The 24,353-nt window shown below is 40.1% G+C and overlaps 1 protein-coding gene across 11 annotated transcripts in view; it reads right to left on the bottom strand.

Annotated features, from left to right (window-relative positions):
- Positions 1-24,353, bottom strand: part of plppr2a (phospholipid phosphatase related 2a) — a 214,225-nt gene that overhangs the window by 158,227 nt on the left and 31,645 nt on the right. Inside the window, exon 1 of one of the 11 annotated variants that reach the window (XM_061973644.2) lies at positions 3,764-3,923. The exons of the other annotated variants lie outside the window; for them this stretch is intronic. The gene's annotated coding sequence lies outside the window, so the exon portion shown is untranslated. Of the gene's footprint in view, positions 1-3,763; positions 3,924-24,353 lie in introns of those variants that run through there. 11 annotated transcript variants of the gene reach the window in all.

Below are 24,353 nucleotides of genomic sequence, written 5' to 3'. Positions count from 1 at the left end.
TATATATATATATATATATATATATATATATATATATATATATATATATATATATAATGTAGTAACAGACACCTTATATATATATATATATATATATATACACTTGGTGTGTATATTGTACATATTACATATTGTTATGAAGGTGTCTGTTACTACATTATATGTATACTTGCAGTGTGTATATTGTACATATTACATATTGTTATGAAGGTGTCTGTTACTACATTATATATATACTTGCAGTGTGTATATTGTACATATTATATTGTTATGAAGGTGTCTGTTACTACATTTTATATATATAAAAATATATATATATATATATATATATATATATATATATATATATATATATATATATTTATACATACACTTGAAGTGTGTATATTGTACATATTACATATTGTTATGAAGGTGTCTGTTACTACATTATATATATACTTGCAGGGTGTATATTGTACATATTACATATTTTTATGAAAGTTTCTGTTACTACATTATATATATACTTGCAGTGTGTATATAAAACGTTGATGGAGAGTTTTGATGTTGTTTTCGAGGGCTTTGAAGGCTACAACGGTGACTCCCAAGCCATCATTTTTGAGCGTTTTTTTCTGGCATATTTAAAATAGTAAAACAAACAAAAACATGTGTTCTTGTCTCTCATAATGAATGTGAACGATAAGCAACATTCCAAAACAAGTGCAGTTCCCCTTAAAGGATGAGGGATTATCCTCACACTTCAACAGCTCTGTCATAAAATTATGCTTATTTGCAAATATTGCAAACATTGTAAATATATTCTTAAATGACAAACCTCTACAAGAATAATTTTCGATTAGACAGTTAATGTGCGCATGTGCTTCATTGATTTAAGACGTCGTTTCTGATTGTAGAAGTTGTTTATTCTGATGGTAACAGACATACACTATATTGCCAAAAGTATTTGGCCACCTGCCTTGACTCACATATGACCTTGAAGTGCCATCCCATTCCTAACCCATAGGGTTCAATATGATGTCGGTCCACCTTTTGCAGCTATTACAGCTTCAACTCTTCTGGTAAGGCTGTCCACAAGGTTGCAGAGTGTGTTTATAGGAATTTTCCACCATTCTTCCAAAAGCGCATTGGTGAGGTCACACACTGATGTTGGTGGAGAAGGCCTGGTTCTCAGTCTCCGTTCTAATTCATCCCAAAGGTGTTCTATCGGGTTCAGGTCAGGACTCTGTGCAGGCCAGTCAAGTTCATCTACACCAGACTATGTCATCCATGTCTGTATGGACCTTGCTTTGTGCACTGGTGCACAGTCATGTTGGAAGAGGAAGGGGCGCGCTCCGAACTGTTCCCACAAGGTTGGGAGCCTGGAATTGTGCAAAATGTTTTGGTATCCTGGAGCATTCAAAGTTCCTTTCACTGGAACTAAGGGGCCAAGCCCAACTCCTGAAAAACAACCCCACACCATAATTCCTCATCCGTCAAATTTCACACTCGGCACAATGCAGTCCGAAATGTACCGTTCTCTTGGCAACCTCCAAACCCAGACTCGTCCATCAGATTGCCAGATGAAAAGCGTGATTCATCAGTCCAGAGAACACATCTCCACTGCTCTAGAGTCCAGTGGCGACATGCTTTACACCACCAGAGTTTGTTCCAAAACGTTTCCATTTTTTCTGTAGAAAAGTCAACAGTTGACTTTGGAATATTTAGGAGCGAGGAAATTTCACCACTGGATTTGTTGCACAGGTGGCATCCTATGACAGTTCCACGCTGTAAATCACTGAGAGCGGCCCATTCTTTCACAAATGTTTGTAGAAACAGTCTCCATGCCTAAGTGCTTGATTTTATACACCTGTGGCCATACTTGCCAACCTTGAGACCTCCGATTTCGGGTGGTCGGGGGTGGGGCGGGGCGTGGTTAAGAGGGGAGGAGTATATTGACAGCTAGAATTCACCAAGTCAAGTATTTCATACATATATATATATATATATATATATATATATATAGATATAGATATAGATATATATATATATATATATATATAGATATAGATATAGATATAGATATTTACATCCTGAAAATATGCAAACAAAACTGTTTGGATAATTGATACTTCAAACTTGCATAAATAAATATTAAGGAATATAACATAACTTGGCTTCTGAGAGTTTCAAAATGTCCATCCATCCATCCATCTTCTTCCGCTTATCCGAGGTCGGGTCGCGGGGCCAGCAGCCTAAGCAGGGAAGCCCAGACTTCCCTCTCCCCAGCCACTTCGTCCAGCTCCTCCCAGGGGATTCCGAGGCGTTCCCAGGCCAGCCGGGAGACATAGTCTTCCCAACGTGTCCTGGGTCTTCCTCGTGGCCTCCTACCGGTCGGACATGCCCTAAACACCTCCTTAGGGAGGCGCTCGGGTGGCATCCTGACCAGATGCCCGAACCACCTCATCTGGCTCCTCTCGATGTGGAGGAGCAGCGGCTTTACTTTGAGCTCCCCCCGGATGACAGAGCTTCTCACCCTATCTCTAAGGGAGAGCCCCGCCACCCGGCGGAGGAAACTCATTTCGGCTGCTTGTACCCGTGATCTTGTCCTTTCGGTCATAACCCAAAGCTCATGACCATAGGTGAGGATGGGAACGTAGATCGACCGGTAAATTGAGAGCTTTGCCTTCCGGCTCAGCTCCTTCTTCACCACAACGGATCTATACAGCGTCCGCATTACTGAAGACGCCGCACCGATCCGCCTGTCGATCTCACGATCCACTCTTCCCTCACTCGTGAACAAGACTCCGAGGTACTTGAACTCCTCCACTTGGGGCAAGATCTCCTCCCCAACCCGGAGATGGCACTCCACCCTTTTCCGGGCGAGAACCATTTCCAGTTTCAAAATGTAATGAATAAAATGCTAAAGTTGTTGATAAACAAGCAATTATTTTAAAAATTAAATATGGTCATTTTAAATGAATTATTATGATAATTTAAAATCAATTATTTCAAATATGTTTATTTTAATGTATAATTCTATGGCTGGATGTAATAAGGAGTCACAAAAAAATACAAATAAAAATACAATTATTTTTGATGTTTTTAGCAAAATATAGTAAAAATGTATTTAGTTTTTTTTTTTAAATTAATAAATATATTTATTTTTAGGTAAAATAAACATAATAATACAATTTATCTCTAGTCTGGATGATTTAGTTCTTGTCACCCTGTTGTCCTACGTCATGAAAAAAGGCTGTCCTCACTCAGGTCCGCATGGAGCTGGAGGGGGCGTGGCTTCCAGCTCCGGCTGAAAATCGGGAGATTTTCGGGAGAATATTTGTCCCGGGAGGTTTTCGGGAGAGACGCTGAATTTCGGGAGTCTCCCGGGAAATTCGGGAGGGTTGGCAAATATGCCTGTGGCCGAGCCAAGTGATTAGGACACCTGATTCTCATCATTTGGATGGGTGGCCAAATACTTTTGGCAATATCGTGTATGTTGGCTTCTGACAGTAACAAAACACCTCCAACATCTATCGGAGAATAAGAGGACAAGACACGTATAGCTCCTCGTTAACCTAATGGCTACTAACGTCTTTGTGGATGTGTCACACAAACAAACACTCGACGAAATAAGGTCCTCAAGTAAACAAAACAATTCAGAAAGTGTACAATAGGACTCATATAAACTCAACACAGGTTATTATAAACAGAAATGATACTTGTGTTCACAAAACTAGGTTGAACGTACTACATTGCGAGAGAGATTAAAAAGTGGACCTACCCAAATTCTGACGGCTGCAGACTGACGTCACTGATGTGAATTAGACCGAACGAGTAAGGTCTACATGGGTCCACTAGGGGATGCTAATCTACCTCACAATAAATCTTGGTTAAATTATATACAGTTTATAGCGGTAAAGCTCGGTTGGTAGAGTGCCAGCAACTTGAGGATTCCAGGTTCGATCCCCACTTCCGCCATCCTAGTCACTGCCGTTGTGTCCTTGGGCAAGACACTTTCCCCACCTGCTCCCAGTGCTACCCACACTGGTTTAAATGTCACTTAGATATTGGGTTTCACTATGTAAAAGCGCTTTGAGTCACTAGAGAAAAGCGCTATATAAATATGTTTCACTTCATTTCATATACAACCAAAACGTAGGAAAACAACAGTGGCGGGCCGTGCGTTTCCCACCTAGGCCTTCAGTGATGTCTGACTTCAATGATTACCTCTCAAAATACCATCATTTATGTCACCACATGACCATTGCTGGAAAAATACTATACAGAAACACATGTACGCACTACTGGGCATTGAAACACATCAACAGTGTCACGGCGCGAGCTCGATCCCGCTTGTCATCTGCAGCAAGGGCTGTCAGCACCTCTGTGGGCAGCCCGCCATGCTGGCCGCATCATGGCCCACATGCCGGCAAGGCGATCAGCAATCTGCACACCTGGAACTGATGAGGACGAGCGGTATAAGGACCAGTGGAGTCAAGGATCCTTGCCGGAACTTAAAGGCCTACTGAAACCCACTACTACCGACCACGCAGTCTGATAGTTTATATATCAATGATGAAATATTAACATTGCAACACATGCCAATACGGCCGGGTTAGCTTAATAAAGTGCAATTTTAAATTTTGCGCCGAAATATCCTGCTGAAAACGTCTCGGTATGATGACGTCAGCGCGTGACGTCACGGATTGTGGAGGACATTTTGGGACAGCATGGTGGCCAGCTATTAAGTCGTCTGTTTTCATCGCAAAATTCCACAGTATTCTGGACATCTGTGTTGGTGAATCTTTTGCAATTTGTTCAATGAACAATGGAGACAGCAAAGAAGAAAGCTGTAGGTGGGAAGCGGTGTATTGCGGCCGGCTGCGGCAACAACACAAACACAGCCAGTGTTTCATTGTTTACATTCCCGGAAGATGACAGTCAAGCTTTACCATTGGCCTGTGGAGAACTGGGACAACAGAGACTCTTACCAGCAGGACTTTGAGTTGGATGCGCAAACGCGGTACCGTGAGTACGCTTCCAAACATTTGATCGCTTGCCCGTACGTGCGTGCCGCTATGTGCATGTCACGTACGTAACTTTGGGGACTTTGGGGAAATATATGTGCTGTATGAACTTTGGGGAGGTGAACGGTACTTTGGGCTGTGGGATTGAGTGTGTTGTGCAGGTGTTTGAGTTGTATTGGCGGGTTATATGGATGGGAGGGGGGAGGTGTTTGTTATGCGGGATTAATTTGTGGCATATTAAATATAAGCCTGGTTGTGTTGTGGCTAATAGAGTATATATATGTCTTGTGTTTATTTACTGTTTTAGTCATTCCCAGCTGAATATCAGGTCCCACCCGCCTCTCACAGCATCTTCCCTATCTGAATTGCTCCCACTGCCCTCTAGTCCTTCACTCTCACTTTCCTCATCCACGAATCTTTCATCCTCGCTCAAATTAATGGGGAAATCGTCGCTTTCTCGGTCCGAATCGCTCTCGCTGCTGGTGGACGTGATTGTAAACAATGTGCAGATGTGAAGAGCTCCACAACCTGTGACGTCACGCTACTCGTCTGCTACTTCCGGTACAGGCAAGGCTTTTTTATCAGCGACCAAAAGTTGCGAACTTTATCGTCGATGTTCTCTACTAAATCCTTTCAGCAAAAATATGGCAATATCGCGAAATGATCAAGTACCCGTATTTTCCGCACCATAAGGCGCCCTGGGTTATAAGCCGCGCCTTCAATGAACGGCATATTTCAAAACTTTGTCCACCTATAAGCCGCCCCGTGTTGTAAGCCGCATCTAACTGCGCTAAAGGAATGTCAAAAAAACAGTCAGATAGGTCAGTCAAACTTTAATAATATATTAAAAACCAGCGTGATGTGGGCGCGCATGGAGTCGTATATCAACATGGACGGAGCTGCGTGAAAAAAGCCACCCGGCCTCTTCGCGTAAACTTACCTTAACCATTCGCTCATCTTTTCTTCATTCATCCATCCCTTCGAGTTAGCTTTTATGATGACGCCGGCTGGAAAGGTCTCTTTTGGCAAGGTCTTCCTTTTGAATATCACCATGGGTGGAAGTTTCTGGCCATTAGCATGGCAAGCTAGAACCACAGTGAAGGATGACTTCTCATTCCCTGTGGTGCGAATATTCACCGTACGTGCTCCCGTTGTATCCACAGTGCGGTTCACAGGAATATCAAAAGTCAGTGGAACCTCGTCCATGTTGATAATGTTCTCTGGCTGGATCTTTTTTTCAGCTATCTTGTTTTTACAATATGCACGGAAAGTAGCCAGCTTTTCTTGAAAGTCTTTAGGCAGTTGCTGTGAAATAGTAGTCCGTGTGCGGATGGAGAGATTGCGTCTTTTCATGAACCGGAAACCTGTCGCCATTTTGTGGTCTTTACAGATGTAAACACACAAAGGAAATGAAACGTAATATCCGCGCTTCTTCTTCTTCTACGCGGGCGGGTGGTTGCTTACAGTAGAAGAAGAAGCGCTTCCTGTTCTATGGGGGCGGGTGCTTACCTTGGCGGTTGCTTGCGTAGAAGAAGAAGCACTTCCTCTTCTACGGGGAAAAAAGATGGCGGCTGTTTACCGTAGTTGCGAGACCGAAACTTTATGAAAATGAATCTTAATATTAATCCATATATAAAGCGCACCGGGTTATAAGCCGCACTGTCAGCTTTTGAGTAAATTTGTGGTTTTTAGGTGCGGCTAATAGTGCGGAAAATACGGTATGATACATAGAATGGACCTGCTATCCCCGTTTAAATAAGAAAATCGCATTTCAGTAGGCCTTTAATAATTAAAACACATTTAAATAATGGATCCCATATTCCAATTATATGACTCATTATTATCTAAACTAAATGCATTTCTTTCTACTGATATCATCTCAATAGCTTGTGTCTACCAGTATACCAATTTTTGCTTCTGAAATCAAACAGCTTGCACACTATACACTTGTTGCCAAGTGTCGAGATGCCGCGTGTGAAGAAGTCCGTCCTGCACCCCAACCCCAAAAAAACCAGAACAAAACCAAAAAGTAAAACATATTCTAAATTGAAGGCGTTGACCTCCAGTATCTGTAATGTGTTTGTGCGCCAGGAAGATGGCAGTGACCGGGACCCGCTGCAAAGCTACAATGACCGGCAATTTTCTCCCGCCACACACCTCATCAGCAGTCGCCATGGAAACCAATCAGCTCGACTCATTCCCCGTCTCTGCTCCCTTTTGTCGGATTCCTTTCATTTGCCGTGCCCTAATCACGAGTCACAACCTTTTTCCGTCAGCACTATATCCACTCGGCCATCTTGTCCTGCTTGTCTCCTCCATTTTGCCTTTGTCCTCTTCCACTTTCCTCCCTCCGATCCTCCACCCAAGCACCGTTGGATGGGGAACAATGCACAGACAATCGCAATTTTTCTATCATTTTCCCTAACACATATAGTACAGGGTGACCTTGTGTTTACTATTTGCTTGCATGGGTGAAACTCACTGCCGCTGTTCCGAGCTCTCCTGCGTGCTTCACTGAAGAGGTGTCATACAGAACGTGTGAAGAGTCTCTAATTGAATATTTATCCTGACCACAGGGGGCTTTGTTCACAATTACTGCACACTGGACCCCCGCACATTTGAACGTCACCATCCGCTTATCTCCTAAATCGCTTACTTCGAGTAAAAATTAAGTGTTTTGGAATTTTTGAAAAAAAAGGTATTTTCCCCACAAAATACCGTATTTTTCAGACTACAAGGCGCACTTAAAATCCTTTCATTTTCTCAAAACCCGACACCTGCACAACACACTCAATCCCACAGCCCAAAGTACCGTTCACCTCCCCAAAGTTCATATATATATATATATATATATATATATATATATATATATATATATATATATATATATATATATAGTTTTGACCTTTTTTAGACACCTTAATCTAAAATATTAGAAGCTCCCAAAACAAAAAATTAAATATACTTAAAATATTAAAAGAAATTTAGTTGGTTAATTAAAAACGGAAACAATACTAACTTTTGAAATGATTACAAAAATATTAGAAGCTCTAAAAATAAAAATAAAATATACTTAAAATATACACAATCTAGTTAGTTGGTAGTTAAAAAATGTAATATTATTAACTCATAAATTAATTCGAAAATTTACAACAACCGTAACAAACACTGTTAAATGAGTAACTGGACATTATTATTTTCATACACGCATAATTTTTTACACACTAGGTTATGCAGTTACTCATCCGTTTTAATAATTTTATCGGAATAAACAACAGTAAACATGGAAGGAAAAGAGCCCAAAAAAAAGGTGTGCAATGATTTGATAATAATACCGAATAATGCATAATTAATAATATACTTAGTCACCTATACTACAAAAGCTGACACAACATCTGTTTTTAGCATTTTTAAAAATGAAAAACATGTAATTATGGGCCAAGCATACTTTGACCTTTCAGTACCTTGGTGGAAAAAGTTTGGACACCCCTAAACTAAAGTATCAAAAGCATCGATATTTTGCTTTGAGGATCGATACTAGAGCATCAAGACCTGGTATCAGCGGTATCGATAATTCATTACTGTAACAATGATGTACATTATTTCAAACACATGCAATTTATTCAAGATCAACTTTGTGCCGCACATCAATTTTCTCGCTAAAAAAATAGAAATAGTCTGTCCCACTTTCTTTCTGCTCGCAGTCACAGGCACACTTACAAAGAACTGTCGAGTAAACGAGGGAAATGACTCAGTCGGAGCTGATGAGTGGGAGGCAAATGGCCGAGTGGCCTAATGGAGAATGTTCAGAGTGTGTAAGAACCAACCAGACGCACTCGCAGGGGAGCGGCAGGTCAACCTTGCTATTGTATCTCAGTCCCTCCCTTGGATGCTCACGTGTTCCAGTAAAGACCAGTTCAAATAGACCCATTTACAACGGGACAGACTCAGGGACGTAACGCGGACCAGAAACGGCAACTGCTAGTGACGATATTGGCCTGGCCTCAATCTAACCACAGAATATTGTTTGGGAAAATAAAGTTTGCACATTTGCAATACATTGGAAGTTTTGATTTCAGAAGTTCAGTTCCGACTGAGAGACTAATGAATTTTTTTGCAGTTCCTTTTGATGATTACAGCACAAACAAACAGTTTGAAGGGAAGCTCCCCAGATCCCACTACACTCCTACCCACTTCTCCAAAGTGGGCTGGCTCAGGGTGGAGGACAGAGTAAAACAACTTGCACTGAGCCTAGTCTATAAAATCCGCTACACCTCCCTGATGCCGAAGTACATGTCAAACTACTTCCTTAACGTAAATGACCGCCATAACCACAACACCAGGGGGAGCTCCACAAACCACGTTAAACCCAGATTCCGATCTAACAAAGGCCTTAACTCATTCTCTGTCTATGCCACATCAATGTGGAATGCGCTCCCAACAGGTGTAAAAGAAAGGGCATCTCTATCCACCTTCAAAACCGCACTAAAAGTACACCTCCAGGCAACTTCAACCCTAAACTAACACCCTCCCCGGATTGTTAATAATCAAATGTAAACAATCAAATGCAGATATTTTTCTTATGCCTTCTGATCTCTCTCTCTCTATGTCCACTACTTGCTGTACATATCCTACCATGTCAGACCTACACTGTTTCAATATCAATTTCTCTGTTCTCAATTGTTGATGACTTAAGATAACAACCCCCCCCCCCCCCCGAATTGTAAATAATTCAATGTATACACCCTGATGATTATCTTGTGTGATGACTGTATTATGATGATAGTATATATATGTATCATGAATCAATTTAAGTGGACCCCGACTTACACAAGTTGAAAAACGTATTCCGGGGTTACCATTTAGTGGTCAATTGTACGGAATATGTACTTCACTGTGCAACCTACTAATAAAAGTCTCAATCAATCAATCAAAAACCCGTGGCAAGCATGTCTCTCAAACTACAAATATGGCAATGGAGAGGTTAGTTTATAAATAAGCAGATATTAACAGTAAATGAACAAGTGGATTAATAATCAATTTTTACAGTTTGCCCTTCATAATGTTGACAAAATAATAGAATGATAAATGACACAATATGTTACTGCATATGTCAGCAGACTAATTAGGAGCCTTTGTTTGTTTACTTACTACTAAAAGACAAGTTGTCTAGTATGTTCACTATTTTATTTAAGGACACAGTTGTTCTTCGAATGCAATAAGAAACATTTTGTTTAATGTACCCTAAGATTTTTTGTTAAAATAAAGGCAAAAATGCAATTTTTTTTGTGGTCCACTTTATTTAGACAAGTATCAAAGTATTGGAAAAGTTTTGAATCAAATTTTGGTACCGGTACCAAAATATTGGTATCGGGACAACCCTGATAAATATATATATATATATATATATATATATATATATATATATATATATATATATATATATGTCTTAATAAGGTTATCCAAAAAATAGTGCTCGATACCGTAGTAGAGCGCAATATATGTATGTGTGGGAAAAAAAATCACAAGACTATTTCATCTCTACAGGCCTGTTTCATGAGGGGGTTCCCTCAATCATCAGGAGATTTGATGATTGAGGGAACCCCCTCATGAAACAGGCCTGTAGAGATGAAATAGTCTTGTGATTTTTTTTCCCACACATACATATATATATATATATATATATATATGTGTGTGTGTGTGTGTATATATATATGCACCGTATTTTTCGGAGTATAAGTCGCTCCGGAGTATAAGTCGCACCGGCCGAAAATGCATAATAAAGAAGGGAAAAAAACATATATAAGTCGCACTGGAGTATAAGTCGCATTTTTGGGGGAAATGGATTTGATAAAACCCAACACCAAGAATAGACATTTGAAAGGCAATTTAAAATAAATAAAGAATAGTGAACAACAGGCTGAATAAGTGTACGTTATATGAGGCATAAATAACCAACTGAGAATGTGCCTGGTATGTTAACGTAACATATTATGGTAAGAGTCATTCATATAACTATAACATATAGAACATGCTATACGTTTACCAAACAATCTGTCACTCCTAATCGCTAAATCCCATGAAATCTTATACGTTTAGTCTCTTACGTGAATGTGCTAAATAATACTATTTGATATTTTACGGTAATGTGTTAATAATTTCACACATAAGTCGCTCCTGAGTATAAGTCGCACCCCCGGCCAAACTATGAAAAAAACTGCGACTTATAGTCAGAAAAATACGGTATGTGTATATGTATAACTGTGTATATATATATATATATTTATATATGTATATATATATACATATATATATATATATATGTATATGTATATATATATATATATATATATATATATATATGTATATGTGTGTGTGTGTATATGTATGTATGTGTATGTACATATACAGTCGCGATCAAAAGTTTGCATACTGTCTTGAGTTTCCAATAATTTCTACAACTCTTATTTTTTTGTGATAGAGTGATTGGAGCACATACTTGTTGGTCACAAAAAAACATTCATGAAGTTTGGTTCTTTTATGAATTTATTATGGGTCTACTGAAAATGTGAGCAAATCTGCTGGGTCAAAAGTATACATACAGCAATGTTAATATTTGGTTACAAGTCCCTTGGCAAGTTTCACTGCAATAAGGCGCTTTTGGTAGCCATCCACAAGCTTCTGGTTGAATTTTTGACCACTCGTCTTGACAAAATTGGTTCAGTTCAGCTACCGTAAATGTGTTGGTTTTCTGACATGGACTTGTTTCTTCAGCATTGTCCACACGTTTAAGTCAGGACTTTATAAAACCTTAATTATAGGTTGATTTAGCATTCCTTTACCACTTTTGACGTGTGTTTGGGGTCATTGTCCTGTTGGAACACCAAACTGCGCCCAAGACCCAACCTCCAGGCTGATGATTTTAGGTTGTCCTGAAGAATTTGGAGGTAATCCTCCTTTTTCATTGTCCCATTTAAAGCACCAGTTCCATTGGCAGCAAAACAGGCCCAGAGCATAATACTACCACAACCATGCTTGACGGTAGGTTTGGTGTTCCTGGGATTAAAGGCCTCACCTTTTCTCCTCCAAATATATTGCTGGGTATTAGGGCCAAACAGCTGAATTTGTGTTTCTAATGGATTTATTACAATATTTGCAAGTTAGGTAACGTTTGCTGTGGTCTGGAACAACATGGCACACAAACAATTATCAGAAATGCAGCCAATATTACATACAGATAATGTGTCATGAGATATGCAAATATAAATTAAATACACAGAGGACATAAGTAAAGGAAATTAAATATACCTACAAACGAGGCATAATGATGCAATATTTACATACAACTAGCCTAAATAGCATGTTAGCATCGATTAACTTGCAGTCATGCAGTGACCAAATATGCCTGTTTAGCACTCCATAACAAGTCAATAATATCAACAAAGCTCACCTTTGTGCATTCACGCACAGTATAAAACGTTTGGTGGACAAAATGACACAAAGAAGGAGTGGCATAAAACACGTCTTTCTGTGGCAGCGTCGGAGAAAGACATACATGTAAACAAACTGTTGAGTCACAGTCCACACAACGGTGAGTTCAAGGGCCGCTGAAATTAGTAGGACAAAACAGCGCTCGCCAAATACTCTCATCAGTGAAGCATAAACACAAATAGAGATGTCCGATAATGTTTTTTTTGCCGATATCCGATATTCCAATATTGTCCAACTCTTAATTACCGATACCGATATCAACCGATACCGATACATACAGTTGTGGAATTAACATGCCTAATTTTGTTGTGATGCCCCGCTGGATGCATTAAACAATGTAACAAGGTTTTCCAAAATAAGAGAACAACTTCAACTCAAGTTATGGAAAAAAATGCCAACATGGCACTGCCATATTTATTATTTAAGTCACAAAGTGCATTATTTTTTTTAACATGCCTCAAAACATCAGCTTGGAATTTGGGACATGCTCTCCATGAGAGAGCATGAGGAGGTTGAGGTAAGAAGGTGTTGGGGGGCAGGGGGTGGGGAGTAGTGGGGGTGTATATTGTAGCGTCCCGGAAGATTTAGTGCTGCTAGGGGTTCTTGGTATTTGTTCTGTTGTGTTTATGTTGTGTTACGGTGCGGATGTTCTCCCTAAATGTGTTTGTCATTCTTGTTTGGTGTGGGTTCACACCAAACAACAGTGTTAAAGTTGTTTATATGGCCACCCTCAGTGGGACCTGTATAGCTGTTGATCAAGTATGGATTGCATTCACTTGTGAGTGTGTCAAAAGCCATAGATATTATGTGACCGGGCCGGCACGCAAAGGCAGTGCCTTCAAGGTTTATTGGCGCTCTATACTTCTTCCTACGTCCGTGTACACAGTGGCGTTTTAAAAAGTCATAAATTTTACTTTTTGAAACCGATACCGATAATTTTGAAACCGATACCGATAATATCGGCAGTCCGATATTATCGGACATCCCTAAACACAAACATATTAAACAGTGGGTTTTCTCACAATTAGGAAGGTTTGTGTCATGTTTGTCCTCCTACAGAAACTATATTACAACAAAAAATATATTTTTCAACCCATTTCTTTTCCATTTCCATACATTTTTGAAAAAGCTCCATGGAGCCACCAAGGCGCCGCTCAACAGCCGCATGAGACTCAAGAGCCGCGGGTTGCTGACCCCCGAACTAGGGGATCTATCAATGCAACTCCAGACTGTCAACAACCTAAGAGTGTGCACGTACAGCTCTCGTGCGCTATTTCATGCACTTCATGGAGGAGCAGACTGGGAGGGATTATCATCAGCGAGGTGCGCGGAGTGGGGGCCGGAGGGCTTACATTTTGAATTCTGCCTTGGTGACGCGAGATTGAAGAACCCCGGCTTTAACTTTTCAGTTTTTGTCTCCCAACTGTTGCGTTTTGTCATTTCCCTGCCTTCTCTTTTTTGGTGTCTGTTTTTTCTTCAGTCAATTAGTCCACAGCGAGGCACACCTGCAACAAATCTCTACCCAGTAGTATTTAAGCTCGTCACCGACAGCTGGTCCCTGACGATTGTTGTCTCCTGCACCTCCCACGTGCATGTGCCTGATTCACTTCGTCCTACCTGGTATGTTGTCTCTCCTTATTCCTGAAATTCCTCACCTCTTTGTATTTGCTTTCTAGCCTTCCTGAGGTGAAGAGGATTTTATGTTGGACCTTTTGTTGAGCTCAGTGCGCCCTGGCCTTTTCCCCCTGCCGACTACTGAGGGACCTGCTTTTGTTTGCTTATTCATGGTGTGCACTTCTGCCCCATCGCTTTTTGTTACACTTTTTGGACTCATTTAATTGTTTAACATTTTGTAAATCAACCACGCCTCCCGTCTCTGCATCCTGGGGTCACCTCCTTGATCAAACCCTAACACTTACTCCCGTCATGGCCACCTCTCGCCTGCCCAGGTGCTTCTCCTCTCAGCTCATTACCTGGCCTATATTTACTACCGAGTCCAGGTGTGCCCACACTTTTTCTGCAGGCGAGCTACATTTCAATTGACCAAGATCTACTTCATTCATATATATAATTTATATTTATTTATTCACGAAGGAGACGTTTTTGTTAACAAGTTAAAGGTGTTTAATGATAATACAAGCATGTTTAATTAACACATATAGATTCCTTTCTTTCATGAAGACAAGAATATAAGTTGGTGTATTACCTGATTCTGATGACTTGCATTGATTGGAATCAGACAGTAGTGATAACGTCCACATTTTCAAATGGAGGAGAAAAAAAGTCCCCCTTTCTGTCCAATACCACATGAAAGTGGTTGCTTTTTGCCATCTTATTTGTCCAGCTTCCAAACTCCGTAGTTTGCTAGCTTGTGCGCGCTAGTGTGAGAATGAGATATTGTTAAGTGTTCTTTTTTTAATCCATAGGCATGTTTAAATCAGCTAGTATTTTCCCATGTAATGTGTCTTCTTGTGATCTCCGTGCTTTTATCTGATGTCCGTTAGTAAACTCGTTGTTTTGTTTTAAGGGCTCCTGTTTGCAGTGTTGGGTTAGTTACTGACAACCAGTAACTAGTTACAGTTACTAGTTACTTTATTTCAAAAGTAACTCAGTTACTTACACCAAAAAGCAATACATTACTGTGAAAAGTAACTATTTAGTTACTTCTTTTTTTCCCTTTTTTTTTTTTAAGGCTCCCATTAATGCCCTTTTAGCCTTCAGTTCAGTACTGTTGTTGCACTGGAGAATAATACAATCTGTTGATCAACTTGACATGCATTTTCATCACTGAACTCAGAAAGCAATGTGGTCTACATACAACACACAAAGATATGTTTCAAAGTGCCAATTTATTTCAGGCCAGAACAAATTGACAAAACTATTTTAAATAGCTGCAACATAATGGCACTTTAACTTTTAGTAGATAGGATCTTTGATCTAAGACACAGCTTACATTTAACTGAATTGTTATTTTCTTTGTGCTCGACAAAAGAAAAGTATTGAGAATGTCTCCATGTTAAGAAACTTGACTTCTGGCTTCACCATGATGTCTTGTTAGTTGTTATGAGAGTAGCGTGTGTGTGTGTGTGTGTGGCCCTTTAAGATATGACAGCATGTGAGATGAGTGAAGTCAGTGAGTAAGTGGGTGAGAGAGGTGAGGGAACGGCGACAGTGAGTGCGTGCAGGTGCTCTATCTTGGTGGATGGCTGCGTCCAATAAAGTCACAAAGTTGCAACAAACCGCCAGCCTCGTCATTCACTCTCAGCTGTAAAGACCCACTTCCGGGTAAAGGGAAGGTTGTTTGCCCCGAAGTACAGTACGGTCTGGGAGCCCCCCCGCGCCTCCATCCACACAAAGCACGCTTTTTCTTTTCCACCGCAGCGCTCCAATAAAACACACTCAGATCTTCTGTTTCGAGCCGATACTACATAAAAACTAACGTAAATTAACGCAGTAACGCATCATGTAGTAACGGTACTGAATATAAAAAATAACGCGTTAGATTACTAGTTACCGCCGAAACTAACGGCGTTACAGTCCCAACACTACCTGTTTGTCGGCTCACAGAGCTGTTTTGGCCAGTTTCTTATCTGTTTTGAAGAAGCAGCTGTGCTCCTTTCTGGGCGAGAGGGGCTGTTTTCACGCTACACAAGCTGACTCTTTTTGTTTGGGATTTAGGCCCCCGTTTACACTAAGCCGAGGGTAAATCACACCTAACCTTATCCGTGTCCACACACACAACAATGCCACCGTTTAAGACCCCCTCCGTCCGCCGGCGCAACGCGACGTAGTACGCATGCGCGAAAAAAAAAATTAAAAAGCCTCTATCTAAAAATCCTCTATCTGCTCCAAGCTCTCCAGTAGATTACTTACTTCACTGTGAAGTTATTTAAAAGAGCGGTAGAAAATGGATGGATGGATATTGTAAATAGTTTGCTGTGTTTTGTGTGCAAGTTTTTAAATTAAAATGTATGTCCTTTGAACAATATCCAGTGTTGTGGTATTTCAATGAACTAGAATCCAGTGTGCTGTGGGGCCCTATTGTAGGTAATCACACCTGAGCCATCATAAATTAATCAAATCGTTAATCGACATGAGAAAGTAGACAATGCGATAAACGGTTTGGGACACGAGGGGGTGGTTCCATCTTTCAGCTGCGCGCTAATTGCGGAGTTAGCGAAGATGCGGGCATCATGCACACTGCCTGGCCATTTCACAGTCACATCCATAAAGCAATATTTGTAGTCACACACTGCCTATCATGATCACATCCACGGGAGGAAGGGACCAAGTTTTCAGGTAAGTGGAATCACAGCTGACTGTTCAAAAGTTCTCTTGCCGTCTGAGATGTGTAGTATCCGAAATAGCTGCAATCGCCCGTTGCCTTCTCTTAAGGCAGTGGTTCTTAACCTGGGTTCGATCCGCCGCGGAGGTCAAGACACGCCCGACTCATCGTGTAAATAAAAACTTCTCCCTGTCTGCGTATTATGGATACCCCCAAACAATGTTCCCTCTAATTTTCCATATGTGTGAGCAAACGCAAAAACTTCAGTGGAGCACATGTGAGCGACGTCAGACGTGCACATGCACTGTGGTCACACCTGCAGCACACCTGTCCCAAACCTGACTAAATAACAAGTTAAATGTTGTATTATTGTAATCAAATGACAGCAGTCATTTCCATGAGATTATTTTCTAATAAGTGTTTTGGCCCACCTACAATAACTATAACATATTGTTTTTCATGAGCTGTGTACTACTATTATATGTCTGGGTGGGGGTCCTGCTTTGGAAATAATCTGTACCCCTTTCAGATATTGCATTTAGTTCCCACTAAAACATTCACATGTTGCACAATGAGATGTAAACATGAGATCATGTGTACATTCCCGTAACTTTCTGTTTGTAAAATATACCTTTATTAGTATTTCTTTAATATAATAACATCATTTTATGATTACGGTTCGGGTTCAATGAATGCGCATATGAAACTGGTGGGGTTCGGTGCCTCCAACAAGGTTAAGAACCACTGTCTTAAGGTATTGATTTGTGAATTCCAAAAGCGTCTGTACAGACGGAAGGAGAAACACGGTCGTGTCTGGATGACTTGCCTCCATATTTGTTATGAAGATGGCTGTGACGCGTTCTTTCTGATGTCACTTCCTGTGTGGGTGCGGTCTTTCTGGCGTCATGTCCTCTCCGAACTCAGTTTGTAATCGATCAATGAGTCCATCCAAAGCTAAGAGCCGGAGATTCAAGAAATACGGCTGACTTACCCGTGTAAAAATTTGTCCAAGGAGGGAGACCTTAAACGATGGTTTAGTGTGGCTGAAACGGGGCTTAGGGTAAATAATTATTCGTTTAAGGGGTTAAACGACTTAGTGTAGACATGGCCTTAGACCTCTTCTTGCTGCTGTTGTCTCATTTGTAAGGGCTGGTCCCCTAAAGCTTCAGTAAAACTTGGCCAAGTACTATTCTGTCTAGGTGGTCCTTCTTACTCAACATATATGTCATCCAAAAGAACTTGGAATTGACTAGTGTGTTTTATTCCCTGAGAGGAAGACTGGTCGCGCTTTCTGAGACTCTTATTTTGTTAGTGCAGGCAAGATGAAGCAGGGCTTTTATTGTGAAGACAGGAACTGTGCATTCGGTCTTTAGAGTTTTCACGGCAGGTACGGCGCGAGAGTCTGTTGAGATAAAAAGTGTTTCCCGCCTTCCTGTCGGTCATTTTTTCTTAGAAAATGATCTGGCAGCAGCTAGCGTCATTTCTCAAGTGACGTCTTGGTGAAGATCGCTAATTTTTAGGTCTATTTTTTTAATGCCTGGCTGGCGATCGACTGACACACCCTCCGCCATCGACCGGTAGCTCGCAATGCACGTAATAAGCACCCCTGCCCTAGTCGTTCAGTCTTGTTCATACTTGCCAACCCTCCCGAAATTCAGCGCCTCTTCCGAAAACCTCCCGGGACAAATTTTCTTCCGAAAATCTCCCGAAATTCAGGCCGAGCTGGAGGCCACGCCCCCTCCAGCTCCATGCGGACCTGACCTGTTTTCACGCCCGCTTTCCCACAATATAAACAGCGTGCTTGCCCAATCACGTTATAACTGTAGAATGATCGAGGGCGAGTTCTTGGTTTCTTATGTGGGTTTATTGTTAGGCAGTTTCATTAACGTCCTCCCAGTGCGGTAACAACACACAACAGCAGTCACGTTTTCGTCTACCGTAAAGCAGTTTGTCTGCCGTAAACAGCAATGTTGTGACACTCTTAAACAGGACAATACTGCCATCTACTGTACATGCATATGTGACAATAACATCTAGGGCTTTTAGAGAGTGCAGTGCACAACTGCGCACACAACAAGGAGACGAAGCAGAAGAATGAGGAAGATACAGCCGTGGCGACGCCGACGACGAGTAAGATGAAGAAATACGCTTGTAAGTTCCAAGCCGCAGCTGCGATTGGACCTGGATAGCCTCCGGGAAGAAGTAGTGGACTACCAAGTGCTTGGCAGTGAAGATCTTCCTCAGGAAGCAAAGATTGACCGGTTTTGGGCCATGCTAGGGAGAGATGGAAGATTCCAGACTCTAGTGCATTTGATGAAAGCACTTGTGTGTGTGCCACACAGCAATGCATCATCAGAGAGGGTGTTCAGCATGGTTAGAAAAATAGTGACAGAGAATAGAACAAGGATGGACAATTCAACCCTTAACTCAACAATGAGTAGATGAGTGTTATGTGTGTGTATATGTGTAAATAAATGAACACTGAAATTCAAGTATTTATTTTATTTATATATATATAAAATTTAAAAAAATAAATAAATAAATAAAACATATATATACGAAATACTTGACTTGGTGAATTCTAGCTGTAAATATACTCCTCCCCTCTTAACCACGCCCCCAACCACGCCCCGCCCCCAACCACATCCCCCACCCCACCTCCGACCACGCCCCCCACCCCCCACCTCCCGAAATCGGAGGTCTCAAGGTTGGCAAGTATGGTCTTGTTGCAAGTTCGTTGCCATTAAGTCATGTCCGAGCCTTGCCATAAGGTATGCTGAACCCAATGTTACTGAGCCTTACCCGAGACCTTTTGACCCGGACTTTTGAATAATCAAGGAGGACTTGGACAACAACAACGCAAAAAGAAATGACACAAACACGTTTATACCAGTTTGGACGATCATTTAAAAACTAAGTATTTTTATAACCTTTTATAAATTAATAAACACATGTGCCGAAACTGTAGTTGTTGTAATTCATTTCCCCTGCCTTCATTGCAAATAATTATATGACAATAGTAATATTATACTATTCCAATAATTACTGTTACTGGCTATAATGCAAGCAATGTGACACAATTAGAAAAGGACATCAATTGTGAATCACAATTTAATAAAATAACTGCTAAATAATAAATTGTGGTAGGGATAGACCGTGAGGACTCTTTCTGGGACATCTTCTGGATTGTCTGCATGTTTTTAAAGGTACATGTCCCACTCCAACAAGCATTCACAAGTAGAGATGACCGATAATATCGGCCTGCCGATATTATCGTCCGATAAATGCGTTAAAATGCAATATCGAAAATTATCGGTATGGTTTTTTCTTATTATCAGTATCGTTTTTTTTTGTTTTTTTTTAATTAAATCAACACAAAAAACACAAGATACACTTACAATTAGTGCACCAACCCAAAAAACCTCCCTCTCCCGTTTACACTCATTCACACAAAAGGGTTGTTTCTTTCTGTTATTAATATTCTGGTTCCTACATTATATATCAATATATATCAATACAGTCTGCAAGGGATACAGTCCGTAAGCACACATGATTGTGTGTGCTGCTGGTCCACTAATAGTACTAACCTTTAACAGTTAATTTTACTCATTTTCATTAATTACTAGTTTCTATGTAACTGTTTTTATATTGTTTTACTTTATTTTTTATTCAAGAAAATGTTTTTAATTTATTTATCTTATTTTAATTTTTTATTTTTTTTTAAAGTACCTTATGTTCACCATACCTGGTTGTCCAAATTAGGCATAATAATGTGTTAATTCCACGACTGCATACATCGGTTGATATCGGTATCGGTTGATATCGGTATCGGTAATTAAAGAGTTGGACAATATCGGAATATCGGATATCGGCAAAAAGCCATTATCGGACATCCCTATTCGAAAGCATAAAAATATATCCTTAACTAATAATTACGAATAACAGCTTTAGAACGCTTGGCAACACGTGACACATCTCCATGACAACCATCTCCCATGATCAGGGAAATCAGACTTGGGCGATGCCGGGAGCTCTTAGCCATTTCCTCTGGAATAAGGTAAAGGACCAAGAGAACACAAAAAAAAAAAACTACCGTATTTTTCCGACTATAAGTCGCAGTTTCTTTCATAGTTTGGCCGGGGGTGTGACTTATACTCAGGGGCGACTTATGTGTGAAATTATTAACACATTGCCGTAAAATATCAAATAATATTATTTAGCTCATTCACGTAAGAGACTAGACGTATAAGATTTTAATGGGATTTAGCGATTAGGAGTGACATATTGTTTGGTAAACGTATAGCATGTTCTATATGTTATAGTTATTTGAATGACTCTTACCATAATATGTTACGTTAACATACCAGGCACGTTCTCAGTTGGTTATTTATGCCTCATATAACGTACACTTATTCAGCCTGTTGTTCACTATTCTTTATTTATTTTAAATTGCCTTTCAAATGTCTATTCTTGGTGTTGGCTTTTATCAAATAATTTTCCCCCAAAAATGCGACTTATATATGTTTTTTTCCTTCTTTATTATGCATTTTCGACAGGTGCGACTTATACTCCGGTGCATCTTATACTCCGAAAAATACGGTATTCGACATTCTTCTCTTCAATTCGTCATTAGTAAACCTCGGGCGACTGAGCAGCAGATACGTGACGTAAATGTAAGGGCGCGGACAACTGACGTAAACAGGAAGTGTTTCGGAGGCTAGACTGTCCCAAATTAATATCACTCTTGCCAGAACCCAGACTTTGTTGACCGCGTGGGCTGGGTCCTTGGTTTTGAGTTTGTAATGCACAACACGATGTGATAGGACACCAATCTGTACTGACTGAAAAACATGAACAATCATTTTACAGTATCTGTAAAGTGTTATTTCATGTTTTGTTTGGACACAGCTGGCTTGACCGTGTATATAGTTGTACTCACAAGTATGATGTGCTGAATGTATCATGATTAATACACAAAACCCAAAACCAAATGAAGTTGGCATGTTGTGTAAATGGTAAATAAAAACAGAATACAATGATTGGCAAATCCTTTTCATTTTATATTCAATTGAATAGACTGCAAAGACAATATATTTGCTGTTCAAACTGAGACACTTAATTTCAAATAATCATTAAAGAGGAACATTATCACCAGACCTATGTAAGCGTCAATATATACCTTGATGTTGCAGAAAAAAGACCATATATTTTTTTAACCGATTTCCGAACTCTAAATGGGTGAATTTTGGCAAATTAAACGCCTTTCTATTATTCGCTCTCGGAGCGATGACGTCACAACGTGACGTCACATCGGGAAGCAATCTGCCATTTTCTCAAACACCGAGTCAAATCGGCTCTGTTATTTTCCGTTTTTTTTTTACTGTTTTCCGTACCTTGGAGACATCATGCCTCGTCGGTGTGTTGTCGGAGGGTGTAACAACACAAACATGGACAGATTCAAGTTGCACCAGTGGCCCAAAGATGCGAAAGTGGCAAGAAGTTGGACGTTTGTTCCGCACACTTTACAGACGAAAGCTATGCTACGACAGAGATGGCAAGAATGTGTGGATATCCTGCGACACTCAAAGCAGATGCATTTCCAACGATAAAGTCAAAGAAATCTGCCACCAGACCCCCATTGAATCTGCCGGAGTGTGTGAGCAATTCAGGGACAAAGAACCTCGGTAGCACGGCAAGCAATGGCGGAAGTTTGTTCCCGCAGACGAGCGAGCTAAACCCCCTGGATGTCTTGGCTCACACCGTCCCTTATGCCACCGAAGATGATCAAGAGAAGAATATCGACCCTAGCTTTCCTGGTCTGCTGACATCAACTCCAAAACTGGACAGATGGGTATGTCTACAGAATATATTAATTGATGAAAATTGGTCTGTCTGCACTCTCAAAGTGCATGTTGTTGCCAAATGTATTTCATATGCTGTAAACCTAGTTCATAGTTGTTAGTTTCCTTTAATGCCAAACAAACACATACCAATCGTTGGTTAGAAGGCGATCGCCAAATTCGTCCTCGCTTTCTCCCGTGTCGCTGGCTGTCGTGTCGTTTTTGTCGGTTTCGCTTGCATACGGTTCAAACCGATATGGCTCAATAGCTTCAGTTTCTTCTTCAATTTCGTTTTTGCTACCTGCCTCCACACTACAACCATCCGTAATCTGTTGAATCGCTTAAGCCGCTGAAATCCGAGTCTGAATCCGAGCCTATGTCGCTATAGCTTGCTGTTCTATGCGCCATGTTTGTTTGTGTTGGCATCACTATGTGACGTCACAGGAAAATGGACGGGTGTATATAACGATGGTTAAGATCAGGCACTTTGAAGAATTTTTTAGGGATATTGCGTGATGGGTATAATTTTGAAAAAAACTTCGAAAAATAAAATAAGCCACTGGGAACTGATTTTTAATGGTTTTAACCCTTCTGAAATTGTGATAATGTTCCCCTTTAACTTACAATAAATTGGCAGCAACATATTGCAAAAAAGTTGCCACAAGGGCATTTTTACCACTGTGTTACATGGCCTTTCCTTTTAACAACACTCAGTAAACATTTGGGAACTAAGGAGACAAATTCCCTTTCTTGCTTGCACTGCAAAAATTAAAATCTAAGTAAGATTAAATATCTCAAATAAGGGTGATATTTGCTTATTTTCTGTCTGATAAGATAATTCTTCTCACTAAGCAGATTTTATGTTAGAGTCTTGTACTTGTTCTAAGTGTTTTGGTCCTAAATGATCTCAGTAAGATATTACAGCTTGTTGCTGAGATTTTATGACCTATATTGAGTAAAACATGCTTGAAAATAGAATATCAAGTGTTGCAAAGCTGTGTCATCAACACTCACAAGTATAAAACTACTTTTTTAAAGTAATCATTTCTTATTTCAAGCATGAAAAAAAAAAATCATGATTTTGACACAATTGTTTCTCATAATTAAAACAGATGACAGCTAAATGGACTTTGCTGTTTTATTTTCAATGAAACAATCGAAAACACGTACTCCTATAGTAGTACAATTGGCACAGTACAGTGAACTGACAGTTAATATTTAAACATTTGACATTTCTAACAATTTTGAACAGAAATAGTTCATGCACATTCAGATAAATTCCTCAAAATTACAATTAAAAAAATGTTGGCCGGGAACCGGGCTGTATATATGCGCGCTAATTGACTGAAAGAGCACGCACTTGGCGCGATGATGTCATGTTATCGATGGAAAATTTTTTAGACAATATGATTTGCCTGAGCGGCTACACTGAAAAAAGTGACTTTTTGGTGCTGTAAACTCTATTAGAGTAACTGTCATAATTTATACCTAATATTTTTAACATTCAGTAAGAACTAGAGTTTTTTAAGTAAAATTAAACATTTCATTAACGTAATACATGAATTATGGGGGAAGAGTAAGTTTTACTTATGTTTCCTCATACTATTTAAATGTTTAATTGTTGTACGTACATAAACCTAAAAATATTAAATAAACTTTACTCTGAAAATCTAGTGTTTTGAAACGCATGCACGACGACGCATGCGCACAGCACAACAGGCTCCGGCC

This window comes from Nerophis lumbriciformis, linkage group LG22, assembly GCF_033978685.3.
Source record: "Nerophis lumbriciformis linkage group LG22, RoL_Nlum_v2.1, whole genome shotgun sequence".
In the NCBI taxonomy this organism is placed as follows: domain Eukaryota; kingdom Metazoa; phylum Chordata; class Actinopteri; order Syngnathiformes; family Syngnathidae; genus Nerophis; species Nerophis lumbriciformis.
The sequence above is the reverse complement of the archived record's forward strand: the minus strand, read 5'-3'. Positions and strand labels throughout refer to the sequence as shown.